At 37.4% G+C, this 27,896-nt stretch overlaps 1 protein-coding gene across 3 annotated transcripts in view; it reads left to right on the plus strand.

Annotated features, from left to right (window-relative positions):
• The window catches only part of NHLRC3 (NHL repeat containing 3), a 148,605-nt gene that overhangs the window by 95,350 nt on the left and 25,359 nt on the right, over positions 1 to 27,896 (plus strand). For 2 of the 3 annotated variants that reach the window (XR_003234745.2, XR_011994281.1), the window contains exons 7-8: positions 3,200 to 3,281; positions 3,583 to 3,651. The gene's annotated coding sequence lies outside the window, so the exon portion shown is untranslated. Of the gene's footprint in view, positions 1 to 3,199; positions 3,282 to 3,541; positions 3,652 to 25,932; positions 26,193 to 27,896 lie in introns of all 3 variants that reach the window. The other variant, XR_011994280.1, reaches the window with a different exon arrangement.

Here is a 27,896-nt window from a genome sequence, read left to right on the forward strand (position 1 = left end):
CAATACTGCACCATATTATTGTGATAAAGGTTGTAATGGGGATGGGGAATGACATCACATGAATCTGTGCTAATAGCACTGGTGATAACACAAGCAAGGAAAAGACACAAACAAAACCCATTCCTGTTCTAACATTAAAATAAGAATCTGGTACTTCTGCTCTAAAACCCAAGACTCAAGCCATATGTCAACATGAGTAAAAATAACATCAGGATGATTAATAATGTTGTATTACAGTGGTCAACTTAGGGGGAGGGGTGATTAATCATTCCTAACCCTACAACATAACTATACTGAACCTGTTTTTGCTCAGTTTTAAATGTGCCTCTTCCATTGCTTGTCTTAATGATCAACAGTAGTAAGAATTATGATGATTATACTATAGCTGTTAAGTCATAAGCCCAATTCTACACTTATTCGTAGCTTTGTATCCCTTACCTTTTCTGCATCTCACTTTCCCAATATGTAAAATAAGAGAAAGACAATACCTACCCCAAAGCATTACTTTGAGATTAAATATAGGGCATGGGGCATAGCACTTAAAAAAAATCAGCAGTTACCATTAGTAATAGCAGTCACAATGTGATATAGAAAATGTTTTTACCACTTTCCCTGCTCAGTAGGCAATTTCAAGACAATTTATATGGTTACATCCCACTCAAAGGCAAAGTTTGTCCTTCTTGTCAACATAATCCAATAAGGTGTCATATTCTCCTATCTTCATTTAAGAAGATGGAGTTAGTAAGTATCTTGAAATGTCTGCCACAGATTGTCCACATGGGATGGGTGACAGAGGGTACTGGACAAGTTTTTGGACCTTAGTTAAGGGTAATTCCAAAAAAGGTGGTGGATAGGCAATATGCTAATCTTTGGAGCTCGATAGTGTTAGGTGGGCAATAAGGCTACCAGACTGCCCCACTTGCCCTGAAATGCTGCTGGTGAGGGGGCTTTCAGGCCTGGCTTGCCCTCCTGAACACATGGTGTCTCCTTCCTTTACACTTCTTTCTTCAAGCCCCTGTGAAAGTCATTTTACTTCTTGATATGAGAAAACGTCATTATTCAAGTAAACAACCATATATTTCTTTTGTTTAGGTCAGAAAGTTGTTTATTTTTTCCCCTATGTTTTAGTTATTCTCTACTGACTTGAACAAATTAGGAGGAGGATGGAAAAGTTTTAGTGGTTTCTGAGATGTGGAAACAATATCCATATTCATACTTCAAATACGATCCCATCGTAGCAGGGGATAAAGATTTATACCTTCAGTTCAAATAAAAAACAAATGGCAATATCTTTTTTAGCAGATATTTGGTATTTCAAAAATTACAACTCCTTATAACAAAATTTTAGAAGAACTTTCCACCTTAATTATAAGAGTAATACATGTCCATTGTTTTCTCAGTTTGAATACTTCCAAAAGCTGACCCTGATGCAAGATTGGGATACAGTCATTAATTTGGGAAGTGGGAATAATCCTGTGGGAAGTAAGCCAAGGAAGGGAAGCCAAAAAAAGGATATGCTAATCAAGCTGAAATCTCACTAAATGTTTTATATAAAAAGGGTTCTAAACATAGAATATGGATGCTTACAAAATTAATAGAAGGAAGCAAAGAAAGGCTCTCGGCGGGGCATCTAGGAACAATTCCCAGAAAATCATCACTGTACTGGTCCACAGGTGGAGCTGAAAATTCTACCCCATTTGAGAAGATGGGAAATTTGGAAGGTACCACTAGATCTTCAGAAATCTACCTTGCTAGCAGCAATCCAGGGATCATCTGTTAGTAGAGGTGCAAAATGGCACAATCCATATAGGGGAATCTGGCATTTATCAACAACTAAGTATGCATTTTACTCACCTGGCAATTCTGTTTCTAGGAATTTATTCCACAAATGCACAGATATGAAAAGATGTATGTACCAGGTTTTGAACCATAATGTTGTTTGAAAATAACTGTGTGTCCAGCAAGAGGACTGGTTTAGTAAACAATCCATAGAATAAAAGATAATGCACCAGTTTTTTAAAAATGAAGACAGTTTCAGTACGCTGATTTGGGAAATCTCCAGGATATATTTTAAAATATAGAAGAATGGCATTTAAGCAAAGTACAAGATATGTACATTTAGCTATGTCTAAAAGAAAGACAGTACTCAAAGACCAATGGAAATAGATGAAATGAATACAGAATCAGGCCAACATTAAAACATCAAGGTTTTGAGCATCAAAAAGGTTATTGACGATAATGATAAGGATAAGAAATCCATTAAGATGAGAATGATACTAAATTAAAATGTGTGTACACAAGAGGAAGCCCTTATTGAGAATTTCAGTTAATAAATATGGAAAGAATGATAGAATTTGAACACTATCATATTGCAATCCCAATGCAACATCTGATTTGGACATGGACTATCAATGGATAGTAAGAATTATTGAGTGAAAAGTTGTGGGAAATGGAATATTCACAAAGCCCCATGAGAAAAAGTTTTTTTTCATAGTGGAGAGCTTTGGTGAACAAACTTCAACCAAGTAACATTGTCAATAAAAGAAAAAGCTGAAATTTAGTGCCTCCTGATGTGAGGCAATGGTAAGGACATAACATCACCCACGTAGTAGTCTTACTAGAAGAGTTTGTCCTAAATACACAGAAACACGTGCAGACAAATCCAGAATGGGAGATAGTCTATAAAACAACTGTATGACTTAAAAAATGTTAATATCATGAAAGATTCAAAAAAAGTTGTGGAAAACTTTTCTAAATAAAAAGACATCAATGAACGATGAAAATTAAATGCAATTTGTAATTTCTTAAGTCAGAAAAAAAGTCAACAGTTATAGAGGACGTTATTGGCACAAGTACAGAAACCTGAACATGGATTGCATATTAGATGTTATTGAGTCAATATTACTTTGGCAAGGTGTAAAGATGGTTTTTTGGTTAGTTGGAAGTTACACACTGAAGAATATAGAGGTGATGTGTCATGATATATCAACTTACATTTAAATAGTTCAGCAAAACAACAACAAACACGTCAATAGAGAAGAAAAAGTAAAGTAGAAAAATGTTAAAATGGGAAAATCTAGGTGAAGCATATATTAGTGTTCATTGTGATATTCCTTTTGATTTTTTCCATTGGTTTGAAATTCTTCAAAATAATGGCTAAACAATGTATATTTAAAATCATGACTTCTTTTCCCCATAGAACATTGGATCTGGGATGTTACCTTCATGGCAAATATGAAGAGAAACGAAAACACTCATTTGTATAAAGAAACCTTAAAAAGGTAAATTTTAAAATCTAATAAAGTGTTTTCAGTAGGAAGGAGAGAAGATACTGGAAACAAGCTTCTCAGTATATAAACTTTTTATAGTGTTTTACTTCTTCACGAAAATGTAGTATCTATTTAAAAAGCATAACATCAAATAAAATGTAACAAAAGAGAAGAAATAGCATGGACTCCTGAGTCTGATTTCTTGGGCTCAATCCCAAGAAGAATCCCTTCTTGAGCTCCATCTATTACTTACTTGCTTACTATTACTTTAGGTGGATTTCGGAACTCCCAATGCCTGTTTTCTTACCTGTAGAGTGAAGACAATAATGATACCTGCCTCCTGGAGCATCAAAGTTCTCAGATCATGCCTCACATCCATCATGTAAGTTTCCCAAAGGAAGCAGACCCTCAAACCAGTATAAAAAATAGAAATTGTCTCCATTTGGTTTACATTTTTCATTTTTAAGAAAAACTAAATTTGTTCACCTAAAAGAAAAAAATCTAGTATTTTCAGAGGCCCACATGGCAGGAGCTGCTTTATGGTATGAATTTCCTATGATCATGGTGTGGCGGAGCTGGAACAGTCTTCAGACAGCACAAAGTCAACCTGCTTATTTAACAAGATTCTATAGCTGGTGGCAGAGAGTACAGGACATGTGGCCCTCTTTTGAGTATAATGTGTTATTTATCATAGCAGTCACTCAGGCTGAGATGAAATTCATTCACTTGATAAATATTTTTTGAATAGTTACACAGTGGGTAACCACTGTAATGAACAGAGAAGTCTACCCTATAGAAGGGACAGAGAATAAATAAAGACATAAGTGTAATAATCTAAGTACACGATAAAATTTTGGGTAATGGTAAGTGTTTTGGTGGAAAGCAAAGCTCAGAAAGGGAACCAATGCTGACAGGGCTGGGAGAGGATTGCTATTTTAGGTAGGATGAAGGACTCTCTGAAGAGGTGACTTTGAAGCAAAAATCTGAATAAGAGAGGGAAGACACCATGGGAAGGAAGTCTATGCTACATAGGCTCGGGGACAAAGTGATTACTGAATTCCCTTTCAAAGCTGAATTATGAACCCTTTAAGATACAGAGCCTTATAAAAACATGACAATATGATTTACTCTCAGTGATACTAACATTCAATAGAATGTGCAAACTTTCAATTGTGATCATAGCTTGGGCCTCATCTTCTCTCTAAAATGAACAAAACCCTGGAAACTTGTTCATCTTCAAATATAAGGAACACTCTGGGAATGGAACACACAATTGAAAGAACTTTCAGAGAACTTCTTGTGATCTCTAAGGCAATAAAAGTGACTTCTTCGGATAAAGTAAATAAGCAAAGCAGAAAAATTCTCTACGAGAACTGTAAATAGTCTGTATGGTGTTCTCCATAAGTTTAATAATTGGTCTAAACACAAACATATAATCCATTAAGAACAAATAATAAATTGGGTTTCATCAAAATTAGAAGCTGCTCTTCTAAGGCTCTATTAAGAGAATGAAAAGACAAGCCACAGGCTGGGAGAAACTCTGCAAATCATGCATCTGATACAGGAGTTACTCCACGAGAGGTTAAGAAACCTCAAAACTGGGATCCCTGGGTGGCGCAGCGGTTTAGCGCCTGCCTTTGGCCCAGGGTGCAATCCTGGAGACCCAGGATCGAATCCCACATCGGGCTCCCGGTGCATGGAGCCTGCTTCTTCCTCCACCTGTGTCTCTGCCTCTCTCTCTCTCTCTCTGTGACTATAATAAAAAAAAAAAAAAAAAGAAAAGAAACCTCAAAACTCAGTAATGAGAAAACAACCCAATAAAAATGGACAAAATATTTGAACAAATACTTCATCAAGAAGGTATATTGATGGCAAATAGGCACACGAAGGAAACCTCACTGTGGTTAGTCATTAGGGGAATGCAAATCAAAGCCACAATCAGACACCACTACCTTCAAAATAATCATGCCTAGTGTAAGAAGCCAGACAAAGAAGAACACATAGAGTATGGTCCTACTTATTTAAAATTCTAGTAAATGCAAACTAAAATTCATGTAATGCAACAGAACAAAGATTTGAAAGTATGGTAAGAGCTGGGAGAGTGGGAAGAGGGGCAGGAGGAAACGATCACGAGAGGCATGAGGAAAGGTTAGGGGTCGATGGGTATGTTCATTACTTTGGGGTGTGGTCTTACAGGTGCATACATCTGTCAAAACTCATCAAATTTTATACTTCAAAAATATTCAGTTTATTTTATATCAATTGTACCTCCATAAAGCTATTTAAAAATAAAAATAAATTTTAAAAATGACAGAGCAAACTAACAAAAAATGCTGCCGTCCAAAATTTGGAGTCAATAAGGATTTTTTAAATGCCCAAATTTGTTTAGTCTGTAAATGATAAGATGCAAGGCAAATTCCTCACTACTGTAGGAGAACTAGTGTAAATGGACTAGTGGATAAACAAAATCATAATCATATGTCACTTATATCCAGGAATATATAGTCCCCTCTTGAGGTTTGTCTCCTTTTCTTATCTTCCCAGTCTTAGGATCATTGATTACAGGGGTTGGCAAGCTTTTCTTGGCAAAGAGCCAAGTAGTGAATTTTTAGACTTTGCCAGCCAAAAGACAAAATCAAAGACATTATGAAGGTACTTGGGTAACCACTTTAAATGAAAGCATTTAAAAATGTAAAAGCCATTCTGAGACTGTAGGCCAGAAAGAGAGAAGGAAAGAAAACAAGAAAACAAGAAAGTTCAAAAGAAAACAAGAAAAGAAAACAGGATTGGCAGCGCACTGAAATTGGCCCAGGGGCAAGAGTTGGCCAATTTGTGTTTTAGCTTCAGTAATTTAACACTCATGGAATCTAGTTTTAGAGTTCTTTTTCCAAATTAATTAGAACGTGATGACCTTTGGTTATACCCTGGTGAATTATTTTAGGACACAAAAGGGTTAAACCTCACCCAGATCTTACTGAACTTATTCCAATGAAATTACCGGGAATTTGGACTCCATCCACTGTTGCTCTTTGAAATGTTTACTACTTCAATATTTTTGGGCTTCTTCCATAACCTATTTAACAAAAAACACATTTTCATCAGTGTCTTTCGTCTTTTCCATACTGGCATCCTTTGGATCTTAAAAAGAACTCTGTTGGGCTAGTTAATTACTTTGCAAGCAGTCAGAAATCAGTATCGCTTGTTTGTCATCACTACTGGTGGGTGTTGGCCCAAATTATTAGAATTCTCTTAACATAATATTTTTAATATGAGCAAATATTTCCTTTGAAAAATGCCTTTTGGGGATCCAAACTTTTCTGGGGGAGATAAACTTCAAAAGGCAACATATGCGTTTTATCCCTCAGTATTTAAACTGAGGGAGATTTCACTTGAGATAGTTTTGCATCCACTCTTTTTCCATATTTGGGTCTCAACTCTGGTAGACATGACAATAGCCTGCAGAAGCCTGGGTCTGCATAGGATATGCTCCAACAAATATGTCACATTGCTTCCATCTTTTGAATATTCAGCCTCAGCTCCCAATCCTCATGCTCAGTAGATGACGTCCCCTCATTTGGAAGAATTGAGAACAAATATGATCCCCTGAACATTTCCACATCTCAAAATGTTTTGGCATCTTCGCTTGTCTTTTCTTGCTTTGTTCTTCCTTCTAAGGAAAACAGATATTTTCCCCTTTATATATCTACAGTCTTAGCTGCTTCTTGATCTCCTACACTGCTACCCTTTCAGGATACTATACTATTCGTGATCGATTTATTGCATTTTCCTTTTCTTCCTTTCTACCACACCTCATTAGCCTTAAGTATACTCATCTGTATCACATTATTAAAAATAATAACTCTTCCAGTCTAAACGCTGCCTCAAGCCACCACACTTTCTTGCCTTCCTTTTACTACCGAGTTTCTATTTTAAACCAAGTAATCCTTCCTAACTCCCTCCACTTCCTTATTATCCACTCATTCCTTGCAATTTATCATCTTCTTCTTCCTATTCTGATGAAACTACCCTCTTAAAGACCACATGTAATTTACCAACTTAAAATTCCAGTGTTTTTCCCCTCCGCATACATATATATACTTTTTAAAAAAATTCTGCCAACTAAAGACATCTTTCTAATATCTATTTGAAACTAAACATTTTGAATGCGTCCCTATTAACTACTGAATCTAAATTCATCTTAACCCCAGATGCTTAGTACTTAAGGGCTTCCACTTAATAGCAAAAGGCTTTCTCCAATTCTACATGCACTTTATATTCTAAACCATTTGGTCCTTCCACTGTTGTCTCTTGAACACTTCCAAAGTCTTCCTACCTTAGCATCTCTTAAGCATTCCAGCTGATGGTTCTGTGGAGAAGGGCCACACCCACCAATCATTAAGCCTTCTATGATCTCAATGGAATGCCACTTTAATGTAATTTTTTTGGAGGAGTCCTAAAAAATACAGGAAAATACTCAGTTAAGGAGAACAATTCCAAGTACCCATTGCTGAGAATTAACCAACTTTTCGTTTTTTAAAAAAGATTTTTATTTATTTATTCATGAGAGACACCGAAAGAGACACATGCAGAGGGAGAAGCAGGCTCCCTGCCGGGAGCCCGATGTGGGACTGGATCCCAGGACCCTGGGACCACATCCTGAGCCAAAGGCAGACGCTCAACCACTGAGCCACCCAGGCACCCCAGTTTTCATTGTTTCAATCCAAGTTTTAAGTGAAAAGAATTAAAACATTACTATAGGGTTAAAGTTTATTCTCTTACCCAGCTCTGCCCCTCCGGAAGCAGCCAGATCACAAGTTTGGTACATATTTTCCCTGTCTATGCATTTAAATCTGTAAAGCACATTTATATATCCAAAGAACTATAGTATCATTTCTTGCTTTTAATTTGATATCTGGTAAAAAATAGAGTTCATTATTCTAAAACTTGTTTTATTCCTCTCATTTCAAGATCTTGTTGCTTTGAGACAAATAAAATGATTTATGTGCTGTACAGATAGATCCTAAATCAACATAAACATATTCATATTATGTCTAAATCAAAAATTATATGTATTCATATACATGTATCATAATTTATTATTCATTTCCATATTGATGAATATCTGGTTGAATTCCGTTCCTTGTTATTGCAAGTGATTTCATGGCAAATATCCTTGTCTGTCTCCCTGAGTGTAAGAATTTCCCTTTGGCTACACTTAGAAATGAAAATTGCTAAAACACAAGGTCTACATATTTTCAAATTTTCCAGGTAATGCCAAATTAATTTCCAAAGCAGTTTTAACAACTCTTTTTCCATATTCTCATCAACACTTGGAATAATTAGAATTTAAAAGTTGTCATTGTCACTTTATTTTGCACTTTTATCTTGCATAATAAAAGTGAGTATTTTTCATCTCTTCAGTGGTTATAAGCTTTCCTATTCTGAAACTGTCCATTTTTCTTATGGAACTGTGGGCATTTTTATACACCCTTCATATTAATTCTTATATAACTGACAAATGTGTTCTTTTTGGTGTGCTGGTTCTCTTTTAATTTTGCTCATCGTTTATCTTGTCATTTAGTAGTTTTAAAAATTTTGGCTCAGACAAATATTTCAGTTATTTCTTTGATTAATTTTTTTTTAATTTTTATTTATTTATGATAGTCACAGAGAGATAGAGAGAGAGGCAGAGACACAGGCAGAGGGAGAAGCAGGCTCCATGCACCGGGAGCCCGATGTGGGATTCGATCCCAAATCTCCAGGATCGCGCCCTGGGCCAAAGGCAGGTGCCAAACCGCTGTGCCACCCAGGGATCCCTGATTAATTTTTTTTGTTATTTTTTTCCTTTTTTATTATTTTGTTTTCTTTTGCAGTCCGACTTGTTTAAGAAATCCTTCACTACTCAAGGATCTTAAACTTACTCTTCAAGGATAAGTTTTAATTTTCTTTTTGTGAGATTTTAATCTTCAGTACATCTGGAGTTTACTTTTCCTGTATAATATGAGGTAGGTCTTAATTGTATTTTATTTCCCCACATAGAACTAGAATCATACCAGCACCATTTCTTGAACAGGTCACTATTTCCTTTTTTATTTGCTTTACCCCCTCTCTTAGATACCAACGACCTAGATATGCTTGGGTCTATATCTGGGCTCACCATTCTGTTCTGTTGTTTGTCTAGTGCTACATAATGATACATTGTCTTAATGACTAGACACACCTATGTTTATAATATATAACATAGAATATATGTTTATATATATGTTAATAAATCTTTGAGAGCTGGTAATTGCTGGTAAGAGGAGTCTCTTTTTTTTTTTTTTTTAAAGAGCTGTCTTGGCTATCACTGGACTTTTTTTCTGTATAACTCCAAGAATATTTGTTCAAGTCCATGGAAAAGCTATTTGGAGCTTTTATTAGAATGACATTTATTTTGTTGGATAAATTGAATTATCTGCATAATATTTAATCTTTTTCATGAACTCTGAATTTTTCTACTTCCTTAGACCTACTTTTTTCTTTTGTTTAAAGATTTTATTTTTAAGTAATCTCTGCACTCAACATGGGGCTTGAACTCACAACCCTGAGATCAAGAGTCACATACTCTACCTACTGAGCCAGCCAGGTGCCCCTCTTTAGGCTTCCTTTTATGTCTTTCAATAATATCCTTTAATTTGGTCCATAGACAGCTTGTACATCGACTGTTAGATTTATTCTTAGATATATTTTTGTAACTGTCTCTTATTACATTTTCTTATTGTTTATTGTTAGCATATAGGGCTGTTAAATTTTATGTTGTTCATCTATCAACTGACTTTAATGAAATATTTCATTAGTTTTAATAGGTTGTAAATTCCCTCAAGTTTTCCATGTGAGCATATTGTCAGAAAAAAACATCAGTTTTGTCTTCTCCTTGCAAACATTACAGTTTCTGTTTTTCCTGGCATTAACACACTACATAGACTGTCCTATATCGTGATGTTTTTTCATTTTTAATTTATATATATATGTAAAATATTGATTTATTGGTTGATTGAAGTATAGCTGACACCCTCCCACATAATGCTGAGTGGCAAGGATGACAGTGGACATCCTCCTCTAGTCCATATGTTAGTTGGAATCCTCCTATTGTTTCATCACAAAGAATACTGTTTACTGTATGCTTTGGGAAATACACATATCAAGCAAATGAAATTTCCTACAATTCCAGGTTGCTGGAAATTTTTAATCATAAAATTATTTTGAATATCTTCAAACGGATTTTTTTGCATCTAATAAGATGACCACATTTTCCCCTGTTAATTTGTTATTATAGTGAGTTGAAGTAAGTTTTCTGATTTAACAATGGTTGTATCCTGGGATAAGCCATAAGTGGTCCTGTTTGTCGTTTGGTTGGTTGGATTAGTAGACAACAGGAATTGCTTTGCTGGCTGAACAGGTTATTAACCTGGAAGTACTGGCTGAGACTCTAAAACCACAGCCCTCAGACACAATAGTGAACTCGAAATAGAATTTGGATAAGAGGTGACCAAAAGTTCTTCTTTTTTTTTATTTTTTATTTGTTATTGAAGTTTGATTTGCCAACATATAGTATAACACCCAGTGCTCGTCCCATCAAGTGCCCTCCTCAGTGCCCTTCACCCAGTTACCCATCCCCCCACTCACCTCCCCTTCCGCAATCCTTTGTTTCCCAGAGTTAGGAGTCTCTCATGGTTTGTCTCCTTTTCTAATTTTTCCCCACTCGTTTTCCCTTATTAAGCCTTTACCTACATCAAAAGTATAAGAAGTTCTGGAGCCAGAGTTTCAAAAGGGGATTTAGAAGAGTATATATATATATATATATATATATATATATATATATATATATATATTTCTTCTTCTTCTTCTTCTTCTTCTTCTTCTTCTTCTTCTTCTTCTTCTTCTTCTTCTTTTGGTTGACAATTATGGTATGAGGCATCCATCCCTGCTCCCCACCACCATAACCCCAATGGGTGGTGCTGGGACAGGATCTCTGCATAAATTGGTGCATGCTGTTCAGTGCATAATGACACAAGGGAGGGGGAACAAATGGGGCCCCAAATCCCCTGTGTACTATTCACCATGTTAGTGGGAGAAAGGATCACCTTCTTCTAATTCAAACCAAGGAACTGTTCGGGGGCAAGTTGGCTCCCCTCCTTAAATCTAGTGGAATGGGATTCAACAGGATTCTCTGTGAGCTTTCTTTGAGTCAGGCTGGGGTAGAACAATGTCAGAGTCTCAAGTAAAATTCTAAGGGGCTGAAGATGGACTGGATTGCTGCAGGCAGCTGAGCGTTTTGGGTACAGCCCCCTCCCTGTGTTTGTCAGGGCAAGGTATGTTAAATGCAGGAGAGAGTTGATTGGTCCTGCACAAGAGGACCACCAGGAGGGACACATGGATATCAGCAGAATAAAAGCTGGGTATCGCAAGATTCCTAAGGGCTATTAAAGAGAAAGTGAGAAGCAGGAGTGGAGATGTGTCTGTCCCTTTGCATGAGACTTGCAGACAAGAGGTCTCTAGCAATGACTAGAGGGAGTGTTGGGGGGGGGGGACAACATGAGAAAAATCACAAAACATGTGAGTTTAAACGTTTGTTAAGGGGTAGTGGAAAGGGAGGTGGGAGGAGGGTGGGGGTGACTGGGTGACGGGCACTAAGGGGGGCACTTGATGGGATGAGTACTGGGTATTATGCTATATGTTGGCAAATTGAACTCCAATAAAAAAAAAAAATTTTAAAAACAGAAAAAAAAAATAAATAAACGTGTGTTAAACTGGCCTTAAACATGCGTTAGGCCCAGAGGGCACAGGATGGGTTTTGGTGAGACACTCGGCGAGAATTTTTGAGCTCTCCTTACCTCTCCCAGCTCTACAGGGGCTGTTGGCAGCATTTCAGTATGGATGGCAGTTAGCTTGAAAAAGGCTGCCAGTTCCTCTCTCCTTCTACAACCACTGGGTTTTCCCAAATCCAGCCAGAGCTGGGGAGGAGAGATCTATCTTTCAAATTTTAAAGTTTTTTTTTTAATTTTTATTTATTTATGATAGTCACACACACAGAGAGAGAGAGAGAGAGAGAGAGAGAGAGAGAGGCAGAGACACAGGCAGAGGGAGAAGCAGGCTCCATGCAGGGAGCCCGACGTGGGATTCGATCCCGGGTCTCCGGGATCGCCCTGGGCCAAAGGCAGGCGCTAAACCACTGCACCACCCAGGGATCCCAAATTTTAAAGTTTTGATATAAGATGTAACATTTGAATTTCTGAATTGCGATTGTCTTTGACTTGGGATTTCTAATTGCCTAGGAATCATCAGAAAACTCCCGAGTGTGCCTGCGTATCCCTTTCATGCAGGAGAGGGGAAAGAATTCCACCTCTTCACACATAGTTTAAAGGCACAGTGGGAAGCAAAATGAAGATGTTTTATGAGTGCATCCTATGATTCTTGTTTGTTCTCTGTACTAACTATGCAAGTACTGTATTTAGGACTGCTAGATTTCTGTTTGTTGATGATAATGATCTTCAGTTTTTCTTTCTGATACTACCTTTATCCAGTTTCTTACCAAAATTATAATAACATCATAAGAGGAGTTGGGTGCTTTTAATCTTTTTAAAAATATTCTTTTTTAAAAGATTATTTGTTTATTTATTCATGAAAGACACATAGAGAGAGAGGCAGAGACACAGGCAGAGGGAGAAGCAGGCTCCATGCAGGGAGCCTGATGTAGGACTTGATCCTGGACCCAGGATCATGCCCCGGACCAAAGGCAGGTGCCAAACCGCTGAGCCACCCAGGCATCTCTTAAGAAAGATTCTTAATTATAAAAGTGAAGCATCATGTGGTTCTTGATTTATTAACATTTGTCAGTATAACCTTTGGGCATGATCTTTGTGCAGAGGAGATTCTTGATGACTGATTCAGTGTTTCTGAATTCAGTGTTTTTGGTTTTATTTGGGTCTTTTATTTCTTCCTGAGTCAGTTTTGGTAATCTATGTATTTCTCAAAAATTTTCAATTTTATATTAATGTTTAAAGGTATTGCCACAATGTTATTCATAATATGGATATATGTAAGATAAATATATATATATATATATATATATATATATATAATTATATATAATTCTGGGCTGCGTTTCTTGTATTCTTCTTCTAAGGAAACACTCAGGGATTACATTTTCCCACTCCCTGATGTCAGGCCCAGCCATCTCACTTCATTTTGACTGGGTTTGTCCAGTGCAATGTCACAGGAAGTGATGGGTGTCACCTCCAAGTACCAGGGTGTAGTTACTAGCCAGTGTGGGGTGATCATGAAAGTAAATATCAGAAGATCAAAGCACCCTAGATGCTGAGCCACCTCCTGAAGAACCTTGGAGAGTCACCCCTGGATATACTAAGGACGTTTTATGAGCATAAATTGGCTTTTATTTTGTTAAGCCACTGAAATCTTTGTCTTGTTTTTACTGTAACACAAACTAGTCTGGCCTAATAATAAAATATTGCATATTTTTATATTGAATTTATTTATGTTTCTAATAGTGTTTCTTCCTCTTTTTTGATACATTTTTACAGATTTACTAACTTTTTAATTAGTCTTTTCAAAGAATCAACTTTTACATTGTTAGCTATGTCTAAATTTCTTTTTTCATTATTTTCTAGCCCAATCTCTATTATTTCCTTTCTTCTCCTTTGTATTTACTCTGTTGTCTGCTCTAGTTTCTAGAGTTGAATATTTAGCTTATTTACATTTTATCTTCCTTGTCTTTCTAAATATGTCTTTAAAGTTATGAATTTTCTCTAAGCACTGTTTAAACTATATCCTACCAGTTTTTAAAACTTTTGTTTAGAAATTATTTTTGAGAAGTCCATAATTTCCAATGTGATTGACACTTTCTCATCTTTTATTTCTGATATTGATCTATTTGCATTGTGGTCAACAACACGGCTTATAGGTTATCACCTCTTTGGACCTTTGTAGCCTAAAAAGTGGACAGTTTTCCTAACTGTTCCATGGGTCGTTGAGAAAGATATTCGTTCTCCATGTTCAGGATCTTAAAGGCAGCTATTAGATCATGTTTGGGACTCATATTGTTCATATTTCCCATGTCTTTAGGAAATTTCTTTTTTTGTCTCAATTTCTAAGCGATATGTGTGTGTTTTTTTTTAAGATTTTATTTATTTATTCACGAGAGACACAGAAAGAGAGGCAGAGACATAGGCAGAGGGAGAAGCAGGCTCCATGCAGGGAGCCTGGTATGGGACTCGATCCCAGGACCCTGGGATCATGTCCTGAGCTAAAGGCAGACGCTCAACTGCTGAGCCACCATGGTGCCCTAAGAGATATGTGTTTAAATCTCCACATATGACTATAGATTTTCAATATTCCATCTGTCTGACTTTGCTTTATGTATCTATGTTCATGATAACCATATATTTTGTGGGATTGTTGCTTTTATTATTGGTAATGTCTTTAACTCTAGAAATAATTTTGCCTTTAATGTATCTTTTTCTGATAGTAGTATTCATAGCTCCTTTTGGGTATTTTCCTTATCTTTTCACATAGCTTTATTATGTTCTCTTATCTCTTGTTTTTCTTTAAGTTTGACTCTTACAATGAAGCACAGAGCTGGATATTAAAAATATTGTCTGATAAGAACACTCCCTTTCCTATATGATCGCTAAGATGAAATTTTTCAAACAAAAGTAAGCATATCAGTCCGCCCCAGTGAATGCTTGAAACTACGGATACTACCAAACCCTATATGTGCTGTGTTTTCCCCTATACATACATATCTATCATAGTTTCATTTATAAATTAGGCACACCAAGAGAATAAATACAGTAACCAATAATAAAATACAATAATAATAACATAGTGTAATAAAAGTGATGTGAGTGTGGTCTCTCTGTCTCTCTCAATATACAGTATTGTACTGCACTCACCCTTCTTGTGATGATGTGAGAGAATCAAACTCCCATGTGATGGGATGACATGGTGAATGATGTATGCATCATGACACAGTGTTAGGCACCTTCTGAGGATACGTCTGCAGGAACATCTTCTGCTTCTGGACCAAGGTTGACTGTGAATAACTGAAATGACAGAAAGTAAAGCCAAACCAGGAATAAAGGAGCCCAGTTTATAATAAATCCCATAAACTCATCACTTAGACTCAACAAGTATAGTTATTCTTTCCATGTCGTTTTATCTGCCCATTCCACATGCTGTGTCTTTCCTGGCTTTTTTCCTCTTCCTCCTCCTCCTTTTTTATAAGTATTTTATTTTATTTTTTTTACTTTCTTTTTTTTATTATTTTATTTATTCATGAGAGACACACACAGAGAGAGAGAGAGAGGCAGAGACACAGGCAGAGGGAGAAGCAGGCTCCATGCAGGGAGCCCGACCTGGGACTCGATCCCAGGTCTCCAGGACCAGGCCCTCGGCTGAAGGTGGCGCCAAACCACTGAGCCACCGGGGCTGCCCTTTATAAGTATTTTAAAGTAAATCCCACAACTAACTAATGAAGATTTTTCTTCTTTTTTAAGATTTTATTTATTTATTCATGAGAGACACAGAGAGAGAGAGAGAGAAATAGAGAGAAGCAGGCTCAATGCAAGGTGCCCGATGCAGGACTCCATCCTGGGTCTCCAGGATCACGCCCAGGGCTGAAGGCAGTGCTAAACCACTGAGCCACCCAGGGATCCCCTAATGAAGACTATTCCTCTTCCAATATAACCATCATAAAATCTGAAAAAAAAAACACCAGTAATTTCCTAACAATATTTAATAACCAATCTATATTAAAATTTCCACAATTGTCATGAAAGCCCATTAGCTTATTCAAATCAAAATGCAAAGAAGGTTCATTTGTTGTACTTTGTTGTTGCCTTTTAGGTCTCTTTTATCAAATGGCTGTTTCCCTTGTTCTTTTTTCATGTTATGTCATGGTTTGTTGGAAAAAACAAATTATTTTTCCTGTAGAATATCCCACCTTCTGGATCTGGTAGTTTGCTTCTTCAAGGTGGCTTTTAACTTGTTTTTCTAATCTCTGTAGTTACTAGATTTAGAGATTTGGTTAGATTCAGGTGCGATTTTTTGGCAAGAATCATTCACAGGTGGTGCTGTATCTCCTATTGTGCCATATTATTTGGCACAGAGTGTCTATGTTTCCACTTGTAATGATGTCCAACTTGTTTCCTCCAGTATAAAGTTCTCCATTAATGTTTCATCCAGTGATTTAAGCATCTTTTGATGATTTTGTCCTAGATCTGTTATTTTAATATGAGCCCTGAATGGATGTTTTTCTAATTCTATAATTTGTCCTTCATTTACTAGCTGAAATTTCACAAAGAACAACTTTCATATTAACTATTTAGTTACCCAGAAATTCAGTTTGTTCTAGAAAGACAGGATAAAAGCTCTAATCTTTCATTTATCAGTTTTCAGAATAATGATTTTGTTTCCTAGAACCCTCAAGTGGAGGTAAGTGAGGTTTCTTTTTTTTTTAGTATCATTATGCTCTCATGAATATTATATATTTGATATGACAATCTCTTAGAAACTAAATGGCTTTTATTTAAAATGCTATGGTTTTCTTATGTTTCTGACATATTTCTGCCACATCTGTCATTTTTTAAATTTATCATGTTGTTTTTGCTCGGCCTCATTCTTCCTCTTATTTTTTAGTTTCATTGATTATTCTTTTTTTTCTCTACTGATTTATGCTTAGCTTTAATACTTTAACACAAATATACAATTTGGTAAAGTATAAAGCTTCTAATTATGTACATTATTCTTGCAAGGAATATAAGGATCTTGAAACTTTTTAACTGTGATCTTTGGTTTCTGTCTTCCATGATATTTTTGTTTATTGTTTTAATTTTACTTTTTAAAAATCCATCAAATATTCTCATTTTTACTGTCATAAGTTTATAGCCAATACTTTATCTTTGCCAATGCATTTTAAATGTTCTTAGCTTGCTATTCTTTACTGCATTCCAATTCTTTCTAGATTGAATTGCCTTCTTGAAACGTGTGCTTTAGTAGACATGCTGATGAAAGTCTGTGAATACTAATTTTCCTGGGTGTAGGTTTGTGTACATATATCTTTGTTTACTCTCATTCTTAAATGATATTAATATTGGTTATCTAAATCTAGATTGACAATTATTTTCCTTCAGTGAAATTAAGTATTACCTCATCTTTTGAGTATCTATTATTACTGATAAGATTTCTGTAGGCTGAATTGTCATTCTTTATGGGTAACCATCTTTAGGAAATAAAAAGGTAGAAGGATTAGGAGATAAGAAAACTTAAGAATGATATAATTACCCAGCATAAAAGCAATAGATAATTATTTGAACTAATATTTAGGAATGTTCATTAAAGTTAATAACAGGTTACTTTATGAAAATCAATAGTATTTATATAAATAGCAAGCAGTAGGTATGAAGGAACAAAACCAAGAGAAAATGAAATTCATCATGGCTGGAATGCAGAATTGGATAAAAAGGGGTAGTTGATTGAGTTGGAGGGAAAGAAAGGTGCCGGATTATAGAGCACCTAAGCCATATCAAGGAGTGCAAGTTTAGTACTGAAAACAACCAAATCCATTGAAGGGTATGAAGGAGGAAGCAGATAATAATATTTATCATTTTGGGAAAATCCACTAGGCTATGAGTCTAGAGGGCGTAAAATTAAAGATATAGAGGGTTACAAGAAGGCAGGTGAGAAATGATGGATTGTGGGAGTGAGGCAATGAGGAGGGGGCACATGGGTAAGTTGTGTAGGAGGAAGAACTGATTGGAAACAGAGTGAAATAAGCGAAGAATCACAGCAATGATCCAGTTTTGACACCAGGAATGGAGAAGGTGGTGCTGAGAGAATAATTATATGCAGATGGTAATTGATGTCATTGAAATGAATGAGATCACAGTGGCTAGAAAAGGGACCTAGGATCAACCAAGAAATGGTTTTAAGAAATGGACATTTGTAAGATGGGCCTTGAAAGAGTTATAGTAAACAATGTATATATGTAAATGTGAAGTCAGAAGGATAGGAGCAAATCAAGAAAGTTCATGTAGTTAAAGCCAACAGAATCAAATGCTTCAAGACTCTGTTTTCAATATAGGTGATGACATGAAAAAGGCAAAAAAAAAAAAAAAAAGTTTCTACTGTCCCCACCCTCCCACCAAAGAACACCAATTTCAACAATAATCCATGAACAAGAGCTTGTTTGTGGAAGTTGGGGAATCCAGTGAAGTTCCAGCACATTGTTAGAACCAAAACAAGAAAAAGAAAAAAAAAAAAAAAAAAAAAAAAGGAAAGAAAGAAATCCAAGATTGGATGCATATAAGAGGAAAAGGGGAAGAGTTTCACTTGAAACTTTGGCAGCAGCTCAGTGCCAAGAGAAAACTTTTCTGCCCATGACTTCTTCCATGGGGGAAAGTGAGAGGGTGTGAGTCAACCCTCAGCTTCTCCCAACTCTGTGGGATGCTGCCAAAGAAACCCACTTCTTTCCTACCCCATCCAGATTAACAAGATGTGCCACATAATTGAGGGGTGGGCAGTGACTGGAGGAGCAGCATTCTAGGGCTGCTGGAGGGTTTCAAAGTGTTATAGTTCCTACTAACTGCTTTGCAGACTCCATCAGGAAGCCGCCGCCCTTCCTGGTGATGCCTCATCTGTGGATCTGTCCCACTGGTCCATGGAACCCCCCCAGAACTCTGTGCCTTACTCACACACCCTACCGACCTGTGGCCGGCTCCTGGTGTGGACTCCCAAGGGCAGTAAGAACAAGCCTTTGCAGATGACTAGGGGGCATATATGGAAAGCCAGCCGTATGCTCCAGGATGGGGAGAAAGCACACACATCTGAGGAGTCAGTATTGCACTAAGGAAAGCAAACAAATGGGAAGGCTTTGCAGGATGGAGGGAAGGCATAAAATCTTAAGAATTCTTCCTCAAGAAGGAATAAGAAGTATAGGGCAGGAGTATCCATAGGAGAGATCTGAGAAAGCCTCAGAATTCCTAACAGAGCTGACAGAGGTACTTCTTTCCTGAAGTCAGCCAGTAAAGACTGAAGGAGGTGATTGAGCTACAAATGCAAAGATAACACTGTAAAGCTTCAGGGAGCATGGAAAACCAAGATAACATGACACCACCCAAGGAATAGAGTAACTCTCTGATAACTGATCCCAAAGAAGTGGAGACCTGCAGTTTGCCAATAAAGAATCCAAAACAATTGTTTTAAGGGAGTTCTGTGAGCTATAAGAACACAGAGAGGCAATTGAACAAAATCAGGGAAAAAATGAACCAAATGAGAAAAATGAGAAGTTTAATGAAAAGAAATCATAAAGAGGAACCAAAGAGGAATTCTGGGGCTGAAGAATACAATGCAGGAGATGAATAATACAGTAGAAAGTATCAACAGCGGACTTGATCAAGCAGAAGAAAGATTTTAAAATGGAAGAAGGATCACTTACAATTATTTGATCAGAGGAGAACAAAGAGAAAAAGAAAGAGTGAAGACAGCCTAGGTGAACCTATAGGATTAGAGAAACAACCTCTGCAGTATCGCAGTCCCCGAGGGAGAAGACAGGGAGAAAGGGGCAAAAATCTTATTTAAAGAAATAATAATTGGGATCCCTGGGTGGCTTAGCGGTTCAGTGCTTGCCTTTGGCCCAGGGCATGATCCTGGAGTCCCAGGATGGAGTCTCCAGGCATGGAGCCTGCTTCTCCCTCTTCCTGTGTCTCTGCCTCTCTCTCTCTCTCTCTCTCATGAATAAATAAATAAAATCTTAAAAAAAAAAAAAAAGAAATAATGACTGAGCACTTTCCAAATTTGGGGAGAGATTGGGGCACTCAAGGTCATGAAGCTCAAAGCTCTTTGAAATTTTCAACTAAAAAGGATATTCTCCAAGACACTTTATAATTTAAAAAACTAAAAACAAAGAATTTTAAAAGCAGGAGAAGGGGAAAAAATATTCCTTATATTCAAAAAAGCCAAACTCCTAGAAACAGACAGTAGAATGGTGGTTGCTAGGGGCTGTGGAGGGATGGGAGAAATAGGGAGATGTTGGTCAAAGGGTACAGGCTTCCCGTTACAAGTTCTGGGGATCTAAGATTCAGCTTGGTGATTATAGTTAAGAATACTGTAGTATATACTGGAAAGTTGCTAAAAGCATAAATCTGAAGTGTGCTCACCACACAAACACACAAAAGGTGGGGTTTTTTTGTTTTTTGTTTTTTAAACATGAAGTTGCATTTATTCATGTCCATGCCACCTCAACCTACTGGGCACAGTAATCAGGACTGGAGAAGGGACAAATTGCAGCCTAAATAACAAAAACACTGGGACATCCGTTCCCACGACTTGCAAGTTTTAGTCCATGCCAGCGTGCAGGCTGGCAAGCCAGTGTCCCCCCTGAGAAGCACACGTCATGCCTCCTTCTCTCCCTCTGGCATCTTCTGTCCCTCTCAGCTAAAGCCTGGCCAGGGCTGGGATGGGGCCCCAGTGTCTTCCCCTGTGTTACCCCATGTGTCACATGAGGTGATGGAGATGTTAACTAATCTCATTCTGGTAATCACTTAGCAATACATGTGTATATAAAATCATCACATTTATACACCTTAAACTTGACACAGTGTTCTATGTGAGTTGCATCCCAATAAAACTGGCGGGAAAAGACTTTGTTTTCTTCAACACTGTAACCCAGCACATAAAACCATGCTTGTCATTTAATAGGTGATCAATAACTGTTGAATGATTGAATGAAGAAAGGACTCATTAATATTATCAGAGGCTTCCTCGAGTTTAAGTAAGATAAGGACAGAGAATTCTCTAACAAGAACATGGCTGTTGACTTTGGCACGAATTGTTCCTGGGGGAGAATGGGTGTTGACCTCACCCTGCAGGTGAGGTGAATAGCACAGTAGTAAAGATGAGGAGTATAGAGCACTCTTTCAGTAGGAGAAAGGAAAGAAAGAGCAGTACCTGGAAGATAGTGTGTGATCATAGACTTGGTCATAGACTTTTCTGTTTATTTTTGAAGAGCTGAACCCCTTGCCTATGTTTAGGTGCTGATGGAAGAAAGCCAGAATGCCAGAATGCTGGAGGATGGACTGAATGATCCTGCAATAGAGTGGTCCTAAGATGGTTGGGGAATGGGTCCGGGGCACAGACAGGACAGTCTTAGACAATGGAGGCACGCCTCATCCCCTCCAGGTAGAAGCAAGCCACTTTGCACATACCGTATAGGGAAGCTAAGGAAGTTCTTGTCTGATGATTCTTAATTTTTCTGTAAAGTAGAGAGCAGAAACATTTGCTGGGAATTAGGGAAAATAATTAATTTCCTAGGCTGCCTGGAAGTTCTTAATTTATATTTCTATGGAACATATGTCATACCCTCAGGACCTCCCCAGGAACTGTTAGTAATTAAGGCTTTTTAATAGGCCAACTCCAAGTGCTGATTTTCATAATTTATTTCCTAATTTATGCTGCTCTCCAGTAAAAAAAATTGTCATCTTATTTGGCAAAGCTAGACAGCTGTCCCTCTCCTTGTGACATTGATTATAAGGTTCCTAAATTCTTTACCATCAGGGAATCCTTTTATAATATTTTTCCACTAGCCCTTATATATTTGAAAGAGACTGCCTAGCCATCAAACTAGATTGATAAAGTAATAAGTAGATTTCTATTTTTGATTAATTTGATATAACATTTGCTCATAACCAAAAAAAGTAACTGATCAGCATGAGTAATCATGTTTGATTAATCTAATTCAAATCAAAATCAAAGGAATAGGACATTTGAGTTATCCATCCAGTTAGTTTTGTCCTAACTCAAATAGGACATTTGAGTTATCCAGTTATCCTTAAATCCAGGACATTTAAGATATCCAGCAATCTTACTAAATATAAATGTATGATGCCTCTTGGGTTTTTTAAAATATAGAGAACAACTTTTGGACCCCCTAGAATAGAATCATGGAGGAAAGACACCTGGCATACTGTAAACACCTGAACCTTGATTTTCATTGTGGTTTAACTTTGAATCTTAAAGGTGTCCAATATTACAATGTTTTCTTTCCCAAACCGAGGATGTGTAGTCCAGTCACCCTTCATGTATATCACTTTGTAGTGAGAATTTTAAGAAGCAGCAATGCTGAAAGTAACTGGCTGTTTTGGCCTCTTTAGCAAACCGACCATCATTTACTAAATTACTTTGCTCCTGAAAGAAATGTTTCAACAACCCCAATACCTTAAAGTAATTGAGTTTTTATTTTCTCTTTGAGAATAACAGTGAATGGTAACTTTATAATAAAGCTCCAAAGGATGATTCTATTTCAAGTCTGATGTACATTATTAGGATTATGCAGAAAAAAATCTATTCATTCAATGAATATATCTTGAGCTCCTTCTCATGAGCCACATAATACGCTGAGATACAGATATGGATATTAAAATAGACACAAGCCCTGACTTTGTGTATCTTAAATGAAGCAAATAATAATGCAAATAACTGCAGTATTATAAATTGCTATAGGATATAAGAAATTGTAACAGATTGAAACACTAAGGGAAAAGATAATGTGCAATGAGGGATTATAACAAGAGAGCCTAATTTATTTGCTTTTGATTTTTTAAATTTAAATTCAATTTAGTTAACATATACTATATTACTGGTTTCAGGACTAGAATGTAGTGATTCATCAGTTGCATGTAACACCCAGGGCTCATTCCGTCAAGTGCCCCCGCTCAATGCCCATCACCCAGTTACCGCTTCCCCAACCCACCTCCCCTCCAGCAACCCTGTTTGTTTCCTAGAGTTAAGGGTCCCTTATGGTTTGTCTCCCTCTCTGTTTTCATCCTATTTTATTTTTCCTTCCTTTCCCCTATGTTCATCTGTTTTGTTTCTTAAATTCCACATATAAGTGAATGGGATTTCCCTTTTTCTGACTGACTTATTTCACTTAGCATAATACCCTCTAGTTTCCATCCATATCATGGCAAATGGTAAGGTTTCATTCTTTTTGATATATATATTATTTATATAAGATGTTCACATCCTCTTTATCCACTTATCTGTCAATAGATATCTGGGCTCTTTCCATATTTTTGCTATTGTGGACATTGCTGCTATAAACATTGGGTTGCAGGTGCCCCTTGAATCACTATGCTTGTATCCTTTGGATAAATACTGTTAGTGCAATTGCTGGGTTGTAGGGTAGCTCTACTTTTAACTTTTTGAGGAACCTCCATATTGTTTCCCAGAATGGCTGCACCAGTTTGTATTCCCACCACAGGGGGAAGAGGGTTCCTGTTTCTCCACATTATCGCCAAGATCTGTTGTTTCCTGACTTGTTAATTTTAGCCATTCTAACCAGTGTGAGGTGGTCAAGAGAGCCTAATTTAAACGAGAGATTGGAAAGCTTCTCCAGGGAAGTACCATTTAAGCAGAAATTTTGGTGTGAGTAGGTTTTAGTTGGAGAAAGACAGAGGTGGGAGGGATTTCCAGACAAAAGAAATAGAACCCTTGAACACTGTGTGATGGAAATGAGCTATGTATCCCTTAGTGCCCTCACTCAGGACACGAGAGCCAGATGGGCACTTATGGGGGCCCAAGGGATATGAAACAATTCCAGTGAGTATATTTCTGTTGGGGTTGTATTTCTGGACTGTGAGTACTTTTGCCAAAATGATTTCAGCAAAGGGTGACTCATTTACAGTAAACATTTTCCTTTTGACAGTATCTTAAATTCTGAAGAAGAAAGTGACAAAGAAATCTAAGTGATTTGCCTCAGTCACAAAGAATGCTTCTGATCTTTAGTGTATACCATGGTACAATAATGTAATCCGTTAGCTTCAGGAAAAGTGGAATTGATAAGAAAATTAAAATATAAATGTTTGCACTCCTTATATATTACTGGTAATTCAGGCAGGTGATCACTTTCAAGTCCTCACAATCAGAAAGTACTAATGAATCATTAGTACATTAAGGAATAAGGAAATGAAATGACAGCTTTTGGTTGTCAACCTCACATAGTTTCCCTAGCATCATTTAATACAGAGGAAGGACATGGCCCTAATTATAAATGTTGCCTGTCTTCAACTTAAAGGTTAACTTATAAAGATCAATGCTATTATTTGTGAAAGAAAAGCAGTGCAAATTTAACACATGTAATATTTTCAGCGTATGGTATTTGAAAGACACTTCTCTCTTCCTAGAAATCCTTATTGCCCTATATTTGAGCCAGTCACAGTGCACTGTTCACTTTCTAAAGGAGGAGTAATTGTTATAAGCCACAGAGATATCCCCTAGTTAATGAATGGTTTGCTAAAGAGAACTTTCTAAAAGGTATAATTGTTCTCTAATGGGATTCAGACTTAGCCAGTTCTCACCCCTTCATTTTAGACCGTGACTCCCCCTCTTTTTAGACAAGTAAGTTGCCAGACATATTTAAGGCTGGAAACCTGAGACTTAATGAGGCACACAAAAACCCATTGGGTTAGTTCTTCATAACCATTGCTATACAACCTTTGGGAGTTCATAAGGTAATTGCAAAGGATCTACAAATATAATATGTACAAAGTATATATTTCACATACAGTTATGTGCTCTTATTTTTCAAATATGTATAGGCCGCTGTGATAAAATACATTGCAATTTTATTTTATTTTTTTTTAAGATTTATTTATTTATTCATTCAGAGAAAGGCAGGCAGAGAAACAGGCAGAGGGAGAAGCAGGCTCCGTGCCGGGAGCCCGATGTGGGACTCGATCCTTAGTCTCCAGGATCACACCCTGGGCTGCAGGCGGCGCCAAACCACTGCGCCACCAGGGCTGCCCTACATTGCAATTTTAAGGCACTACTGAATTCTTAGTAACTTTTTATTGTTCATTATATTTTTTTCAATCAATGGGTAGATGAAAAATCACCAGAATACCATTTTTTAAAATTAAATTATGATAAAAAATTTAGAAACTACGATTACCTGTTGCACTGATTGATTAAAGCAGTGGTTTTTCAGTTTTTTTTTTTTAAATTTTATTTATTTATGATAGTCACACACACAGAGAGAGAGAGAGAGAGAGGCAGAGACACAGGCAGAGGGAGAAGCAGGCTCCATGCACGGGGAGCCCGACGTGGGATTCGATCCCGGGTCTCCAGGATCGCGCCCTGGGCCAAAGGCAGGCGCCAAACCGCTGCACCACCCAGGGATCCCCGGTTTTTCAGTTTTTAATCACACATCGGTTTATAAAATTAAGCTCACATCGTAATCAATGCAGATTTAATTATAACCAATGTATAGATAGTGCTATGCTAATATATTCTTGTACTGTATAAAAGTTTATGAAAGAAAATTCAGAACAACTAAAAATAAATATAAATGTTAACATTTCTTCCAAGACTCCTAAAATCTGGTAGCTCCATTTTAGATCATTGGATAGAAAGAGAGATATTAAGTGTTGCCTAAAGAAATAAGAGGAATGAAATTACTATATTCTGGGAGAAACTGTGCAGTTCAGTTAGACCTTGTGGAGAGTTTCTGGGTACTGCTGACTTATTACATTTTCTACTGACCCTGGTCGTTAGTACAGCAATAAATCACGGAGTCACATATCCACATTGTCTTGTCTGTTTTACACTTTAGCACTGCTGTTTGGAAAGAAGTATATGCTGGGAAATAAAAAACTCTCTCTTGGTGCCTCATATGAATGGACCTGTGTTTGGGACAATCCTGACAGCCTGCCGTGTCCTTTGCTTTCTGTCCACTTGACCGTAGCCCTGAGGGCTGGACCTGCTACCAGCATAGCAGAATAAACAGGGTGTTTGAACTGGTTTCTGTGGGGACTCACTGGAGCCTGGCATGATGTCAGAGAATGAAATTTCTGACAAAGATGTTAAATCCAGGTCAGTTTACGTTTGATTTATATATTTCCAAGTTTGTAAGTGGAGGAACTATTTCACATCCTTCAAAACACTTGGTTGTGGTGGGGAGGGGAGATGTTCCTATTTGTAAAACACAAGGAGCTATCACTTGATAAGGAAAAGGCTGGGGCGCCTGGCTTATGGGGTTGAGCGTCTGCCTTCGGTTCAGTGCGTGATCCCAGCAGAGGCCGGGCAGCAGGATGGCAGGGCTTCAAGCCTCCCAGTTTGGCAGTGAGTATTGCCTTGCAAGGTATGTTTCCACAGTAATACAGAGTTTGAGGGGAAAAAAGTGTGCCTGAACATCAACAGGTTGATTGCCAGCTCCAGAGTAAGAGACCACAGTGGTTAAAAAAAACCAAGAACCATCCCCTTAGCCATTTTTCTATGCCCCCTTTCCCCTGTTCTGGGTCTACCAGAGGGGGAAAGAGCTTACCAAGATGAGAGAGAAGCAGGACAGAGACTCAGGGTGTGTGGGATTGATCAAGGCAAAAATGTGTGGTTCCAGGAGAGAAGCTGCTAGCAGCATCACCTGAAGACTGCATTTGGATAGAGCAACAGCCTTATCATCAGGGCAAGTGATCAAATGAGAGGGAAAATGATTAAGAGTAACGAAATAAAAGCTCTACTGCCCACTACAGTTTTTCTAGGAAATTGAATGACTTCAGCCAGAGGCGGTACTTTTCATCTTAGCTATTACTTTTAAAATTGTTAGAATGTACAGAAGCTCCTAGAAAAGGGCACATCCGACAGGCATCAGTATTGGTGTCCACTGGCAGTCACAGCAATGATCCATCTTCATTGTGAGCATCAGGGCCACCGGCCATCAAAAATATCAGGAGAAAAAAAAATCAGGAGAAGGTTGGTATCACCACAGGGATCCAGAAACCTGGTTGGATGTACACGGCACTGGGACACCAGTCCCCTAGCTAGCTGTCATAACAGGAAGAAACTGGCAAGTGCTGAGGTTTTATTCTATCACACCATCAAACTCTGGGAATGTTCAGGGACACCAATTTAACCTGATAAGAACATTTTAGGAGCTCATCTCTCACCCTCCTGAGTGGCCCACTCCCAAACTTTTGGAGGTTAATTAGTGCAGGTGTAGGACCAAAAAGCATGATGGCTCAGGTGCTCACTTTTCCTCTAAAGGTATTGTCAACCTTGCAGAGTATTCCACTCCCCAAATTTTCACTGCTCAAATAGCAATCCAGAGGCTGAAGTCAGGATTAAATTTATGGATTGTATGTTATTGTCAGATGGCTGTACTCTGGATAGGTAGTAGCAATAAATAAATAAATAATCAGTAAATAAATTAATTAAAATAATAAAAAAGGCCAACCAGTTTCTGCAATCCTGACAAGCAACAGAAATAAACAAAAAGAAAAGAAAGAAAGAAAGAAAGTTTTACAAACAACATTTTTGTAACTGAAAGAAAAAAATTGTTCAAATGCAGTGTCACAAGGCAATAAGGAGAGTTACAGAAGCATGGGGGAATTAGGTATTTGGTGTCACAGTCTCTGTGACTTTATTATTGTAAATGCATCCACCTATTTGCACACTACTTTGAACAAGAAATAGACATAGCCCCCTGAAAAACACCCACAAATGAAAGGGGTGCATAAACAGAACCAGGTGAAGCATGAAGCCTCCTAAGAAGGCAACAGGGGTTCGCCTACCTGGCTGGGC

This window comes from Vulpes vulpes, chromosome 9, assembly GCF_048418805.1.
Source record: "Vulpes vulpes isolate BD-2025 chromosome 9, VulVul3, whole genome shotgun sequence".
NCBI classification, from domain to species: Eukaryota; Metazoa; Chordata; class Mammalia; order Carnivora; family Canidae; genus Vulpes; species Vulpes vulpes.